This window comes from Giraffa tippelskirchi, chromosome 10 (assembly GCF_054371585.1).
Source record: "Giraffa tippelskirchi isolate mGirTip1 chromosome 10, T2T-mGirTip1v1.2.pri, whole genome shotgun sequence".
In the NCBI taxonomy this organism is placed as follows: domain Eukaryota; kingdom Metazoa; phylum Chordata; class Mammalia; order Artiodactyla; family Giraffidae; genus Giraffa; species Giraffa tippelskirchi.
The window spans coordinates 34,540,230-34,555,186 of NC_137284.1; the positions used below are offsets into that span (position 1 = coordinate 34,540,230).

General features: G+C 43.6%; 1 long non-coding RNA gene across 1 annotated transcript; it reads right to left on the reverse strand.

The window, feature by feature from the left end:
• Positions 1 to 251: 251 nt before the first annotated feature.
• Positions 252 to 14,512, reverse strand: LOC145524506 (uncharacterized). The gene is made up of 3 exons (XR_014067612.1): positions 14,302 to 14,512; positions 6,037 to 6,242; positions 252 to 2,932 (listed from the first exon to the last, which is right to left on the reverse strand). It is a non-coding gene; the product is annotated as an uncharacterized LOC145524506 (long non-coding RNA).
• Positions 14,513 to 14,957: the final 445 nt, after the last annotated feature.

Here is a 14,957-nt window from a genome sequence, read left to right on the forward strand (position 1 = left end):
CTTCATTGCTGTAGTATTTCTCTGCCTTTTCATTATTTTTTTTAACTTATTGTGTTTGTGGTCTCCTTTTCCCAGGCTTCAAGATTGAATTCTTTCTTCCTTTTGGTTTCTGCCCTCCCAAGTTTGGTCCAGTGGTTTGTGTAAGCTTCTTAAAGGGTGAGATTTGTGCTGAGTTTTTGTTTGTTTGTTTTTCCTCTGATGGGCAAGGCTGAGTGAGGTGGTAATCCTGTCTGCTGATGACTGGCTTTGTATTTTTGTTTTGTTTGTTGTTTAGATGAGGCATCCTGCACAGGGTGCTACTGGTGGTTGGGTGATGCAAAGTCTCAGAGCTTGATCTCTGGTCAGAAACAAAGTGGTTTGTTATGGAATTGAGATTAAAACAAATATCCAAAAATGAGAAACCAAAGATGAACCCCAGACAAATGGCAGTTACAAAATCAGGCAAATAATAATTAAAATAATGGAATATACACATGTACATATACAACCATGAGCAATGTCAAAACAGTCCAATAAAAATAAAGTACAATAGATTGACCTGGCAAACAAAGGAAACCAAAAATTATATCTACCAGAATAAAACTAACTAAAGCACAAACTGGAAAATAAAACTAAAGCAAGGTGCCAACTGGGGAATAAAGCAATGAAAATAAAACTAACAAATATTTTGAGAGGAAAGGAAAGAAAGAATAGATATGCAAAGTTAAATAGAGGTAGATAAAGAAGATTTATACATTAAAGATTAGCTGCAAGAGGAGTAGAACAGTAGGAAAAGCAAACAAAGGAATAAATGGAGAAAAACAATAATAATAGGTTTAAAAAATTAAAAAGAAAAAAAGAGAAAGAAAAAAGGAAAACTCCTCAGAACTGCAAAAGCCCAACATAGAGGCAGAGGTTTATAACAACAATAAAAAATGTGACTGAGGAAAAAGAAAACAGAAAAAAAAAATGATAAACAAAAGCTCAAAAGCTTAATTAGATTTCATAGTGCCAATAAAATCAACAACTACAATGGGGAGGGGGAGGAGGAAAAAAAGAGAAAAAATCCGAAAGAATCTACAGAACAAGTCAAAACATAAGAATAATAAATGTTTTCCTTGAGTCACTGCTGTCAGAGTCCTTTCCCTCACTGGGAGTCACAGTCCACCTCACCTCCCTAGGATGCCCTCCAACACTGTGCTGATCTCTCGACCTGTTGTGGGGGCAGCTCAGATTCTAATCTGGTCCTACTCCTCTGTGTTCTTGCCTCCAATGTCCACAGCTATCAAAACTAGTGCATTCTCTTTTGTGGGAGCTCTCAATAACCTTTCATATATTCCATAGACACAGAGTCTGCCTAGTTGATCATGTGGATTTAATCTGCAACTTGTACAGCTGGTGGGAAGGTTTTGGGTCTTCTTCCTTAGCCACACTGCCCCTGAGCTTCAATTGTGGTTTTATTTCCACCTCTGCATGTGGGTCATCCACTGGCTTTTGCTCCCAAGGCTGCCCTGGAGGACTTGGGTTTGCCCCTATGAGGGCGAGGTGTGGAGATGGTGCAGCTGCTTAGGTTGCAGGCGTTCTGGCAGCACCAGGTACTGAGGGGAGTTAGTGGCTAGGGCAGCAGGAAATATAGTGCTCTAGAAGGGTATGGCAACCAATGTTGGCCAATACATTCCAATGTTCTTGCCTGGAGAACCCCCGCTCCCTGTCGGAGAAGCCTAGCAGCTCACAGTCTACAGGGTCACAAAGAGTTGGACACGACCAAAGCGACCCTGCATGCATAGATACAAGACATTTTTTGCCTGTAGCAGCTCTGCCCCAGAGAGAGTTGAGTGTGAAGGTGGCACAGCTGCTTGGCTTGCGGGGACCCTGGAGGTGCCAAGTGTGCAGGGACACGGACTGCCTCCGCTGCAGGAGTAATGGCCCTATCAGAGTCTTTTATCAAGCCTCTTGTAGCTGGCAATCAGAAGGCCTCTTTGGCCAGTATTTCTCTGTAGCTCCACCTGTTCAGGCACTTAGAGGGCTCCCTTGCCTGGGGTCCTTCACTGCTGCTCGGCATGTCAGGCACATAGAGGGGCCCTCTGACTGGGGTCCTGCTCTGTAGATCTGCATGTCAGTCACTTAAAAGAGTACCCTAGATAGGGTCCAACTCTGTAGTTCAATGTGTCAGCTGTTTGATGGGCCAGCCTCTCTATTGTTCAGCTGTTGATGCTGGCTTGTGGGGGGAGGGAGGCTATGGTGATGGCTCCACCCACTACACGTGACTCAGCAGTATCCTCTTGCTTCCATGGCTGCTCGGCTTTCCTCCACAGGCATTCCCTACCACAGTCTCCTCCCTCACCTCCCTTCGATCCGTCTCTCCGCAGTCAACAGCAGCACTCACCCCGGGACTGCTCCACAATCCCAACTCCAGTTGCCAGCCGCTGCACCTTCCAGGGGACCTGCGTCCCTGTCCAGGGTATGTATGGCTGCAGCAAGGACTGTCTGATTCTCATTCCATTTAGGCTGCCACAGATCAGCTGTTTCACTCTCAGCCTTAAATGCTTCTCCTCTGACTCAGACAATTGCCCTGATGTGGGGATCAGACCCCTGCTTCAGTTCCCCCACCCGCAGAGGGCAGGTCCAGTCCTACTAACACTCCTGTTTTTCCCCCTAGTTCCTTCGTCCTACCGAGTTTTGCGTGGGTCTATATATTCTTTTCTGTTGGTCAGGTCCTCCTGTCCACTCTCAACTGGTGTTCTGCGTGCATTTCTGTGTCTGAAGGTGTATTCCTGATGTATCTGTGGAGAGAGATGTACTCCACGTCCACCTACTCCTCCACCATCTCGTTCTCCTTTGCCCGTCCTTTTTTTTTTTAATGCAGAAATCTTCATGTGACAAATAATTTAAATTTTCTCAGCTATATATTCATCTGTTGCACAGAATAGATCCCCTTCAACAGATCCCTGGACTGTTATAAGAGCAAGAAATAAACTTCTATTGTGTTGAACCATCACGTGCATAAAACTTTTTGTTACCAGAACCTAACCCTGCACACCTTAAGCTTTAAACTGACTATGATAGTACAAGGCAGAATGAAGTAAATGCTAGGTAGGGATATAAGTCATACACTTAGAAGAGCACAGGTAAAGAAATGACGATATTTTCTGCTTAATATTTACTATCCAGCATATCAGATTTCATCCTCACAATAACCCAGCTGAGTATATTCTAGTATTGCTCAGGGAACTGAGATCAGAAAAATTAAGGAATCTGCACAATTTCATGAAGCTAACTATTTGTAGAAATGGGATACAAATATATGCGTCACTTCAAAACCTGCAGTCTTTCCAAGACACCATATTACCTTTATAGTGGAGATCCAGGATGACTCAAGAAGGGGCTGGTATGTGAACTGGGCCTGAGACAATGAAAACAGTGTACCAATCAAGTATCAGAGGCAGCCAAAGGCTGCCAGTATCATGCTTTTACACAAATTAAGCTTTGCCCAAGTGGCCCAGAGTTATATTATATCATGGTGGTTAAATTGGAAATAAAACTTGTTCAACACATAAAACTACTTTCTGGAGAGAGAACTCGTCTTCTCAAACTGAGCATGTATTTGTCCTCTTGTAGGTACACAAGTCCTTGGGGAAAGGGCCCATCCACCATCTGTCTGGGTAACTAATAACTGCCAAAAACCAGAGGCTGAAGCTCTTAGCAGAGTGAAGACACTCTAGGATCAGCAGTCAGCTTGCACCTCCTTGTATAGAACACACCAATTAAGGGGGCTAATTAGGTTTCTGTTAGATTCCATTGGATTCATTCAAAGAAAATCTTGTAAAACAATTTATCCTAGAATATGTACTTGGATAATCCAGAAGATGGATTTAATTAGAGGAATAAAACTCACTGAAGTAGATTCTAGAACGGAAATGTTTCTGTCAAAACAGCACAGAGATAACTATCCTCGGGGAGAAAAAAAGACATGCCAAGCATCCCCTGCCCTCCTTTTTAATGGACAGATGACTGCAGTGATTCATCTCTTAAGCATTTTAGGTCCAAACCTAAAGGAGTAATTTTCACTGAGTCTTTTCTGCCTTCATTAAGCCTCACTGACAATGTAGATCTCAATTCCTCCTCTCAATGTTGCCATGTTGGGGACCTGGATTCTCTAACAAAATCTGTGTTCAAGGTCATCTTTGTACTGAATGTCCTGTATATCCACTTCCAAATTGTGAGCAAGGAACAAGCTGTGTCACATCATATTAAAGACAACCCAGTGTTTGCTATATTGTGCTATAACCTAGAATCTATAGCTATTCCAAGCAGTGAAGACTGTGTTTGAAATTTTTATGTATCCCATATCACCCCAAGTTCACACTCTACCTGGAAGTGAGGTTCAGGTCACAGGAACAGTCAAAATCCAAATTCCACTCTTTCCTGCCTCCATGTGTGTATGCAGAACCTCAACTTCTGCAGAAAAACTGCAGAGTCTTGCTAAGAATTCCCAGAACATGTCTATCTGTGCTCAGGAGCAAAGTCAGGCAACTCCCTTTCAGGGGCCACAGTCTCTCTCTCCTCTTCCCACCCCTTCTCTGCTTTCCAAAAACTCAGATCCAGAACCAGTGGGAATTGGATGAGGAAAAAAACTGAAATAGCAGATGCCACACTCTACTCAAACTTGCCCTGCCCAATCTACTACCAAGACCCTCAGTTTCTAGTTTATCCAAGCTGGCTCCTTTTCCCATCAAGGTAATCCCCTGGAGAAGGAAATGGCAACCCACACCAGTATTCTTGCCTAGAGAATCCCATGAACAGAGGAGCCTGGCGGGCTACGGTCCATGGGGTCACAAAGAGTCAGACATGACTCAAGCAACTGAGCATGCACACAAGGCCTTGTTTAGTAGACTCCTCACCTGCGGCTGCTTAGATGCTCAGTCGTGTCCGACTCTCTGCAGCCCCAGGGACCGTAACCCGCCAGGCTTCTCTGTCTATGGAATTTTCCAGGTGAGAATACTGGAGCGGGTTACCATTTCCTACTCCAGGGGATCTTCCAAACCCAGGGATGGAACTCACATCTCTTGCATCTCCTGCATTGGCAGGTGGATTCTTCACCACTAACACCCCCTGGGAAGTCCAGAAGACTCCTCCAACCTCCGTGCATCCCCCTCCAACACACACACAACTAGTAAATAGGCTTCTGATGAGCTGGACCCTCCTAGACAGCAGACAGCTGTGGCTTCTCTGGCTAGTATAGGTTTAAGAGCTTTTCACACTCATACAATATGTACCCTATCTTCATTCAATGTATCAGAGCCTGTGGTCATATGTTATTATGTAATTGATTAAAATTGCACAAGCATCTTTCGAAGAATTCCCGGAACATGTCTACTTGTGCTTAGGAGCAAAGTCAGAAAACTTTCCTGTGGAAGCCACAGTCCCTCTCCTCTTCCCACCCCTTCTGTGCTTTCCAGGGAAGATGACTGTGTGCAGTGTGCTCACCACTGCAACCCCACTGCTCAGCACAGAGCCTGGCAAACATGGAAGACATTCAACAAACATTTTTTGAGTGAAAAGACTCAAGTTTGGAATGCTTCCTTCTCCTTCCTCAGTCCTTCACTGGCTTCTAACTACCTACCCTGTAAATAAAAGGAGAGCTAGTTGGGTCAGGAATTATTGTAATGAGGAAGGGAATTCCCCTTCTTCTAGAAAACTGAGCTTCAGCTTAAATTATTAGACACTATTGCCTACTATGTGCCAAGCACTGATTCCTAATAATAACACTATAAGGTAGATCTTACTATTATTGATCTTTTCTAGAAGAGAGAACCAAAACAGAGAAGATAATATTAATAACTTGCTCGAATGGTAAGAACCAGCAAGGAGTACAGCCAGGCAGTCTAGCTACAACGTCTGCACATGCTTTGATGTGAAAGGACTGCTTTGAATCCCTCAGTTCAGAATCGCTGCTCTCACAGTTAAAGCTAACAAACCAAATAGCAGAACCTAAAAAGGGACTAAGAGAATTACACAGAAATATTAGCATAATAATGACACTAGAGTAAACTATACCTATGCCTATGGTCCTTGCATGCTCAGTCCTGTCCAACTCTTTGTGAGTCCATGGACTATAGCTCACCAGCCTCCTCTGTCCGTGGGATTTCCCAGGCAAGAATACTGGAATTGGTTGCTAGTTCCTCCTCCAGGGGATCTTTCCAACCCCGTGATCAAATCCACGTCTCCTGCAGCTCCTTCATTGGCAGGTAGATTCTTTACTGCTGAGACACGTGGGAAGCCCTTTATCACATACCACACACACATACAATAGAGTGTTAGCCATAAAAAAGAATAAAATTTTGCCATTTGCAACAACATGGTTGGACCTGGAGGGTATTATGAAATAAGTCAGACAGAGAAAGACAAGTACTGTATGTTATTATTTATATAAGGAATCTAAAAAGTAAACAAACTAGTGAATAAAACAAAGAAGAAACAGATTCACAGATATAGAGAACAAATTAGTGATTACCAGTGGAGAGGGGGCAAGATGAGGTAGGGGATTAAGATACAAACTACTATCTAAAAAATAATAAGCTACAAGGATATATTATACAGCACAAGGAATATAGCCAATATTTTATAATAACTTTAAGCGGAATATAATTTATGAGACTATTGAATCACTATGTTGTATATCTGAAAATAATATAATATTGTAAATCAACTGTACTTCAGTTTTTAAAAATGAAGGATAGGGTTTGAACATAAGCAATCTGAATTCATGCCTAGTGCTCTATCCAAATCACAAGATAGAATTTTCCGATTCCATCCTCGGCACCTTTCAAACAAAACATTCTTACTCTTTAGAGTTCATAGTTGCAAAATTCCTTCCTCTCCCTATGGGTTTCCTTGGACCTAAGCTCTAACATCCTGAGTATAAGGAGAACACAAGAATAATGGCATCTCATCAAACTATGCTTTCCCAGCTCCATCAGTCAGAGTCTTCACAGTAAACAGATGATAGTCTCAAGGAAAAAAAAAATGAAGAGAGTTTTACAAAGGTCTTACCTTATGCAGGCGGAGGTGAGGGAAACGGTGATGGATGAAGAGCCAGACACTAGTTGCAGCAGGAAGATTTTACCACCCCAGGCACAAAAGGACCCAGGGAAGAAAAACAGTGATAGAATTCCTGGACAGAGCTGGAGCTGCAGGGTAGGGCCACCCAGCTGGAAAGGCAGCCTGTGGTAGGCGAAATATTTAGGAGTGGTCCCGAGACTACACTCTCATCTCCAGAACCACTGAATGTGACAAGCTATGCCTCCTGAGACTGTGCTGTGAAATTGTGTGTCACGCGCACCAGTGGCGTTAACGAAGGGGGATTATCCAGGGGAGCCTCATCTAATCACACAAGCATTTAAAAGCAGAGAATCTAGCTGCTAAGAGGAGAAGCTAGGAGGAGAAGCCAGGAAGACTCAGACTTTGAGAACTTGACATACCAAGGCTGGCTTGAAGATGGAGGGGTCACATGGGGATGATGCAGACAGCCTCTAGAAGCAGTGGGCAGCTCAGCGAGAGCCAGCCAGGAAATGGGACCACGCTTCTAAGGCGGCAGGAACCAGAGCCTACCAGCCTGAATGAGCTTGGAAACAGACATCCTCGGCCCCACCCTGAGCCTCCAGTTAAGAACCCAGCTCAGCTGACACCTTGATTTCAGGCTTATGAGACCCTGAACAGAGAACTCAGTTGAGTCTACACATACTCCTGACTCCCAGACCTGTGTGCTGATAAATTGGTGCTGTTTTCAGCCAATAAATGTGCTGCTTTGTTACAGCAGCAATAGGACACTATTGGGTTGGACCAAAAGTTCCTTCATTTTTTAAGTAAAAATAAAAGCCACATATTTCATGTTCACTAAGACTTTATTGAACAACATATTCATCGTTTTGCTCCGCTACCTTCTGCCATTTTCCAGGCAACTTCATAATTCCATCATCCCTAAACTTTTTATCTTTTTGAACAAAGAACTATTTCAGCTACCTTTTACAATTTTCCAGGAAATTGAAATTTTTTCTGAAATTCTGAAATTTTTCTGAAATCTGAAGATGAATACGCAGATGAATCAGAACTTTCCAGCCAAATGGAACAGTTTTTGCCTGGCCATCAGAGAAACATGTGATCTTGTGTTATCCTGACACATGTTATCACACATGTGTTAGTCACTCAGTCGTGTCCAGCTCTTTGCAATCCCGTGGACTGTAGCCCACCAGGCTCCTCTGTCTGTGAGATTTCCCAGGCAAGAACACTGAAGTGAGTTGCCATTTTCTTCTCCAGGGGACCTTCCCAACCCAGGGATCAAACCCAGGTCTCCTACATTGCAGGTGGATTCTTTACCATCTGAGCCACAAAGTCTTGTGTTATCCTGACAGATTATATGTTCTTTGTTGACTAACTGCAGGCTCTTTTCATCAAGTGCTGCCTTCAGTTGGTCTCATTAGGTTACCTGTCACAATACAATCCAACAAAATTGCTTCGAATGACGTTAAAGACAATTAAGTACTACTAGAGTCACCCAGGTGGCTCAGTGGTTAAAAAAAAAAAAAAAAGTGCCCCTGCCCATTCAGGAGATGCAAGAAACTCATGTTTGATTTCTGGGTCAGGAAGATCCCCTGGAGGAGAGCATGGCAACCCTCTCCAGTATTCTTGCCTGGAGAATCCCATGGACAGAGGAGCCTGGAGGGCTACAGTCCACAGGGTAGTAGGCAGAGTCTGACACTACTGAGCACAGCACAGAGTCATCTTACCGAACCAACCTTTTGGCCGACCCGATAATATACAGCCAAAGAGGAACACAGCTGCTGTCAGAACCAAAGACCCATGCCCTGTGGGAAAGGCAGGGAAATAAGCATCCCAACCTCTATTTTCTCCTACCAGGGCCTCCCATTGACCAGGCCTTTGAGATCACCCCTTGAGGTCAGTCTTCCAGAGCCTTGCTCAGGAAAGGCACCAATAGGTTCCAGGCCCAAGGGTGAATTTGGATTTTGTGGAGAATGAAGCTTTTACAATCTTAGGACCCTCTCAAGAAAAAGAATACAAACTTGATATCACAAGATGAATCGCCATGCAAATATTTATTTCAAAATTTTAAAAATCATAAGATGGCACAGATTTATAAAAGCAATCAAATGCCACAAACACCACAAAATGCTAAAAAAAAATTTTTAAAAAAAGTAAATTAGTATTTTTCTTAACTGCTCTCAAAATGTTTCCATTCTACATTTTGGCTGTGTTTTGTTTAATTGCTCCTTCATATGGCAATAATATTGTAATCTTATTTTCTATGGAGAAAATAGGCAACAGTCTTTAGCGTGGGTGATTGATTCTTTTTTCTCCTTATTTAAGGAAAATTTTTTTCACCTTCACAGCTTGTAATTTACAGTATTATGTGAAATCTTAAAATTGCTGTTAAGATTCTGGGAAACTTCTATTAATTTTCTTTCATGTGTGAATTTTAAGATTCCAGGGTATTTCAAGATTTTTTTGTGCAATGATTAGCTTAAACCATCCTTGAATTGTTGTATTTATTAACCAGTTTGCTGTTAATATTCTTGCTGCACTGGTGTATTTTGAGTTGTATAGTATTTTTTCAGTTTCAGAATTATCAAGAAACAAATATTTTCTGATGTGTTCATATAACTTACAACTCTTCAGTAAATGGATTACCAAATAATCCAAGAGTCTAATAGTTACTTCTATTTGAAATTTCTCTCTTCTAGTGAATTACTGCTTGGGGAATAACCTGAAAAGAATTTTGTTTCAATTCACTTCTTGTAGTCAGAATAATTTTTATTATTTTTCTCATTTACTGCTTTCATATTTGATATTGTCAGTGTTACCTGTATTTTCTCTCAGTTCTTTGAAAATAACTTTAAATTTGTCAAAATAAGGTCAAATCAGAAGTTTATAGTTTCTGTAATTCAACTTTTACTGAAATGTTCCAAAACATCTTTCAGAAATCAGTTTAAATGCATGTTAAGGTTTTATCAATTTTTCCTATTTTAGCAACACTTTCTGTCAAAAAAGGGGAGAAATGTAAAGTGTTTAAAATTGTACACGCTTTTTAAAATTACCAACTATATTTCTCTCAGAGAGAAATTCAGCTTTGACAAAGCATCAATGAGAACTGAATATTCTATAGTTTTATATATGTAATGAATTAGAAGAAATTTCTACAGACTAGCTCTGACTCCATACATATCAGACCTTGTTTCTCCTCTACTGCCCGTATTGTTCCCGGACCAGGCACTTTAGAATAAATCCTATTACAGCACAGTCTCTAACTGTGCACCGTCTTTTAATAACTGCACAGTGAGGGCATGAATACTCCCAGAAACCTTTTCTATGCTGAACAGCTGGCAATAACAATTCTCCATGGAAGACAAACATATAAATATATCCTCTAAACTCAGACTAAACTTATCCCTCTCAGTTTCCCATTAGATGAATCCAAGAAATTCCCATGGTCTCTCCAATAGCATCCACTACAAAGGGAAGTGTGGTGCAGGGGAAGTTGAAAAGGTAGGAGACAGCCATCCTTACCCTGCATGCAGTTAAAAACATCTTAACTTCTGCAAATTGCACAAAACATAGCCATATGAACACATTGCCAGAGGACCACACACACGCAGATACACACACCTTGGGCCTTGGAAGGGTCTTGTGTAAGTGAAGAGCCCTGAAAATAGAGTTTTATTGGCTTCATGGTAAATCGGTGAAAAGGCATGGTAAACCTGTCTATTGTCGATTTGATTAGCATAACCAGCATGCACACCTGTATGGGTTAAGGTCACTCTAACTTATGTAACAAACACAAAGATGACTTACAGCCCAATCACATTAGAGGTTTATTTCTTGCTCATGTATAGTCCAGAAGAGATTTTCCTTATTGACTGGCAGTTCTCCTCTAAATAAAGACTCGGAGACCTAGTTCCTTCCACCTAAGGCTCCACCTTCAGTGCATGAATTCCAAGACTGCCATGCCCAATTAAATCAAACCACACAGGAGAAAAAGCATGGAGGGTCACATATGGGCAGTTTTAGGGGCTCAACCCACAAGTGAAGCATACATCTTTCACTCACATTTCATCACCTAAAACTCAGTCACATGCACTCATCTAACCACAAATGAGGAGCTGTGAGTGGAAACCTTGCTTTGTAGCAGTTCAGGGCCACAGAGGTCCCCAACTTGCATCCAGCATCACTCCACAATCTGGTCTACAAGCAGAGAATATGCACCATTGCATCTGTCTCTGTTTCATGGTTGCCGGGGCAGGCACAAAGTGAAGAGAGGGAGAAAACAAATTCATTCCTTTTACCTCTATGCCAGTGAAGCTACTGCCCAAAGAGTCCTGTGCATCTGTCATCACTAGGTGGCTCTTTAGGCTTTTGAATTCCCCAAGATTTGATCTGAGACAGTTTTCAGTGAAGCAGGATAAAAGGATTTTCCAGTCATCTGAGCAGATATATAAACGGCCTATTCTTCCTGGCCTCTCCCAAAGAATGGATCTGGGCCTGCGTGTACCTCAGGGAGATTAGCAACAGAGAGAAAAGAGAAGGCAATGCAATTAATCAGGGCACAGGGGATGTCTACTGGAGGCAGAGACGCTGAGCCCATCAGGCCTGGTCAGAGTCCTGACTCCAGCCAGGATGCTTAATGGGACAGCATCTCCCACTACTTCCATCTCATCATCGTGAAGTGGAGACTGCAACACTATGGGCATCTCCTACAGGTTTCCAGCTTTCCCAAGTGCTTTCACCAACACCCTCTCCTTTGTCCCCATGACATCCCACTACAGTGGGCGTTAGGCATTGCTGGTCCCACTTTGCAGGTGGGGAAACTGAGGGACTAAATGAAAACTAACTTGCCTGAGGTCACAAGGCAAGTAAGAGGCATGCAGAACTTGTCAGTCTTCCCATTGTTCTGTGCCCTGCATTTTAGAAATCACTGCCAACTACTTGATGCCCTTGTTCCCCACTATGGCATACTGATGACAAGTGGTCTCATTTGAAATGAAACTGTATTCATTTCACAGAGGAAAATACTGAGATTCAAGGAGGTTTAAGCAACCTGCCCATTTTGGCAAGACTAAAGCTATAATTCACATTTCTAGATTTCCTCTTCAAACAGGATTTTTAACCCAAACACCAAACACTGTAACTGGCCAAAAGGCCAATTTTCTCTACTTGCTGCCACATAGCATATAAATATTTAAATTCTTTTTAGATGTTTAGAAAAGGCCTTTTTCCTCTCTCCCACCAGACATGATCCTATAATTTTGGTCAGTGTCAAAATTAGCCCAATCTTTTACAAGCTCTAGTCAACTGTGTGAATGAAGAAAGAAGAAAATAAAGACATTGACAGAGGCCGAGGAGCAAGCAGGTAATAGAAGTGGCCAGTCTTCCAGTGCCCTCATGAGAAGCTTGTGGCACAGAACAGTGGTCTTCAGACTGCCTTCCAACCCTGACCTGCCTGCACTGGCCACTTCAACAGTGTTGACGGAGCTGGGGCTGCTTCTCAAGCTGTCCCCTCACCCCAGGTGATTCAGAAGATTAGTCAGGCCTGAGGATCATTCTGCTCCCATGATCTGCTCTTGTGTTTGAACTTTTCCCTTATCCGAAAGGAAATGATAATCTCATGAGAAGAAATGATACCAAACTGACCTAAAAGTCAGCTACAAGCATTAGCTCAGAGTTGGGAACCATTAAATAGCCAACAGGACTTTAATCTTCCAAAGACTCCAGGTGAAATGGAAATAAATTCACAGTTAAGGAGGGGACTGTATCCTCTGGCCACATGATTTTCAGATTCCACGAATATTTACTAGTGTCTGAAACGTGGCAGACAGTGTTGGAGGCTGTTCACATTTCAGTTCACCTCACAACCATCATGTAGAGACAACAGTGTCCTCCTTTCAGAGATGATACTCAAAGATGGTCAAGGGACTGACCTACCCAGTGCTTGTAAGTAGCAGAGTTAGTTACATCCGAAACAGAAACAAGGGCACTGACCATCTCCTGGGAGTCCGCCTGGGCCTTTGCTAATAACTATATACATGATTTCTAATGGTCAGATCCACCGTAAACAGCATAGAATGTCCTTTTTCCCACTTTTCAGATGAGAAAACCAACACTTAGAAAGGTTCTTTAACTACCAGTGGCATCACTAGGAAAAGGCAGAAATAGAATTCAGCCTAGGTCCACCTGGGCTGTGCCCTGTGTGGGTCCATGCCTTGTGAGTCCAAGTCGCTGTTGTTGCAGCTGTGATGGTTCCCCCACTGTTTTCCAACTCGCTCTGGGCAGTTGGTGTGCAGTGACACGTAGGGGCAAAGGTAAGCCCCCCGCCCCCACCTCTGCTCAGAGAGAGGACAGTAATTAAAGTCAGGCTGCAGGCTCCCTGTTTCCTCACACCATTGTGGGGAAGAGAACGACTGCCTCTGGCAGTTACCCATGACCTGGGCCTGTGCCAAGGGGTTTCAGATTCTGCCGGAGTTCCGGGCTACTGTTCAAACGTGTCCCGGGTTTCGCTGGGCCCTTTGGTCCCCTGCCACGCAATGAAGTCCTGCTGTTTTGGGCAGAACTGATGGAGAGACTGGATTCTGGACAGAACTCTGCACCCAGGGCTCGGGTGTCCTGGGGCTCCCCGGGCACAAAGATGACCACCCACCACTGGGGCCTCGGAGGGAGGGCTGGCTGGAGAAGGGCCGGAACGCACAGGGAGGGGACAGCGCTCTCCCGCCCACCGCTGCCAGCCCTTTGTGCCGGTTTTGTTTTGTCTTCTGGGGTAAAGGCTCCCTCCTCATCACCCCTTTAGGAGCCAGCTCATGTGAAGGGGCCCGTTAGTCACGGATTCCGAGTTATTGTGGAGGGATCGGGCGTTTTCAGTGCCGGAGCTTCCAGTGACCTTTTAAATCCTGAGATGAAAAATAAAGATAAATCCAGAGCCCTTCCTCAGTGGATGCAGAGAAGAGAAAGGACCACAGCGTCTGAGGCTCTGTCCCTGAGCTCTGTAGAGGTCTCTCTGGGCAACAGTAGTAACAATAACAGCGACAGGTTTAAAAGGGTCTTTATATAATGCCTGGGTATACATCATCTAATGGACCCACAACCCCCTGTGATATCATTATTGCCAACTGACAGAAGAGAAAGCTGAGACTCTGGTTAACTATTCTACCCAAAGGGTTCCCTGATAGCTCAGTTGGTAAAGAATCTACCTACAATGCAGGAGACTCCAGTTTGATTCCTGGTCGGGAAGATCCCCTGAAGAAGGGATAGGCTACTCACTCCAGTATTCTTGGGCTTCCCTTGTGGCTCAGCCGGTAAAGAATCTGCCTGTATAGTCCATGGGATCGCAAAGAGTCGGACCCTACTGAGCGACTTTCACTTTCACTTTTCCAAGGGCACACAGCTGAAAAGGCAATGCAGGAATTCACATTCAGTTCTATCTGGCTGCCTGACTCCAAAGATGCCCCTCAACATTCAGACCACCTAACCAGTGTAGCCAAGACCTACCCACGGTTGTTGTTCAGTCGCCCAGTCATGTCAGACTCTTTGTGACACCATGGGCTGCAGCACGCCAGGCTTCCCTGTCCTTCAGCATCTCTCAGAGCTTGCTCAAATTCATGTCCATTGAGTGGCTAGGTAGGAGTTGCCAACTAGAGTAGGCTGGAACAGGAAATCAACTGTGAATCCTGAGGGAGCCTCCCTTAAAAATGAGGGCCCCATTGTCTTACTCTTTCAACAATTACCATGGAATGGGTGGCTTAACCACAGTCATGTATTTCTCACAGTTCCGGAGGCTGAAAGTTTGATATCAGGGGGCCAGCAGGATAGGGTCCTTGGTAAAGCCCCCCCTTCTTGCTGCGTCCTCGCATTGCGGGAAAGAGAGTGAGCGAAATTTCTGGTGTCTTCCTTTAAAGAACTAATTCCATTCATACGAA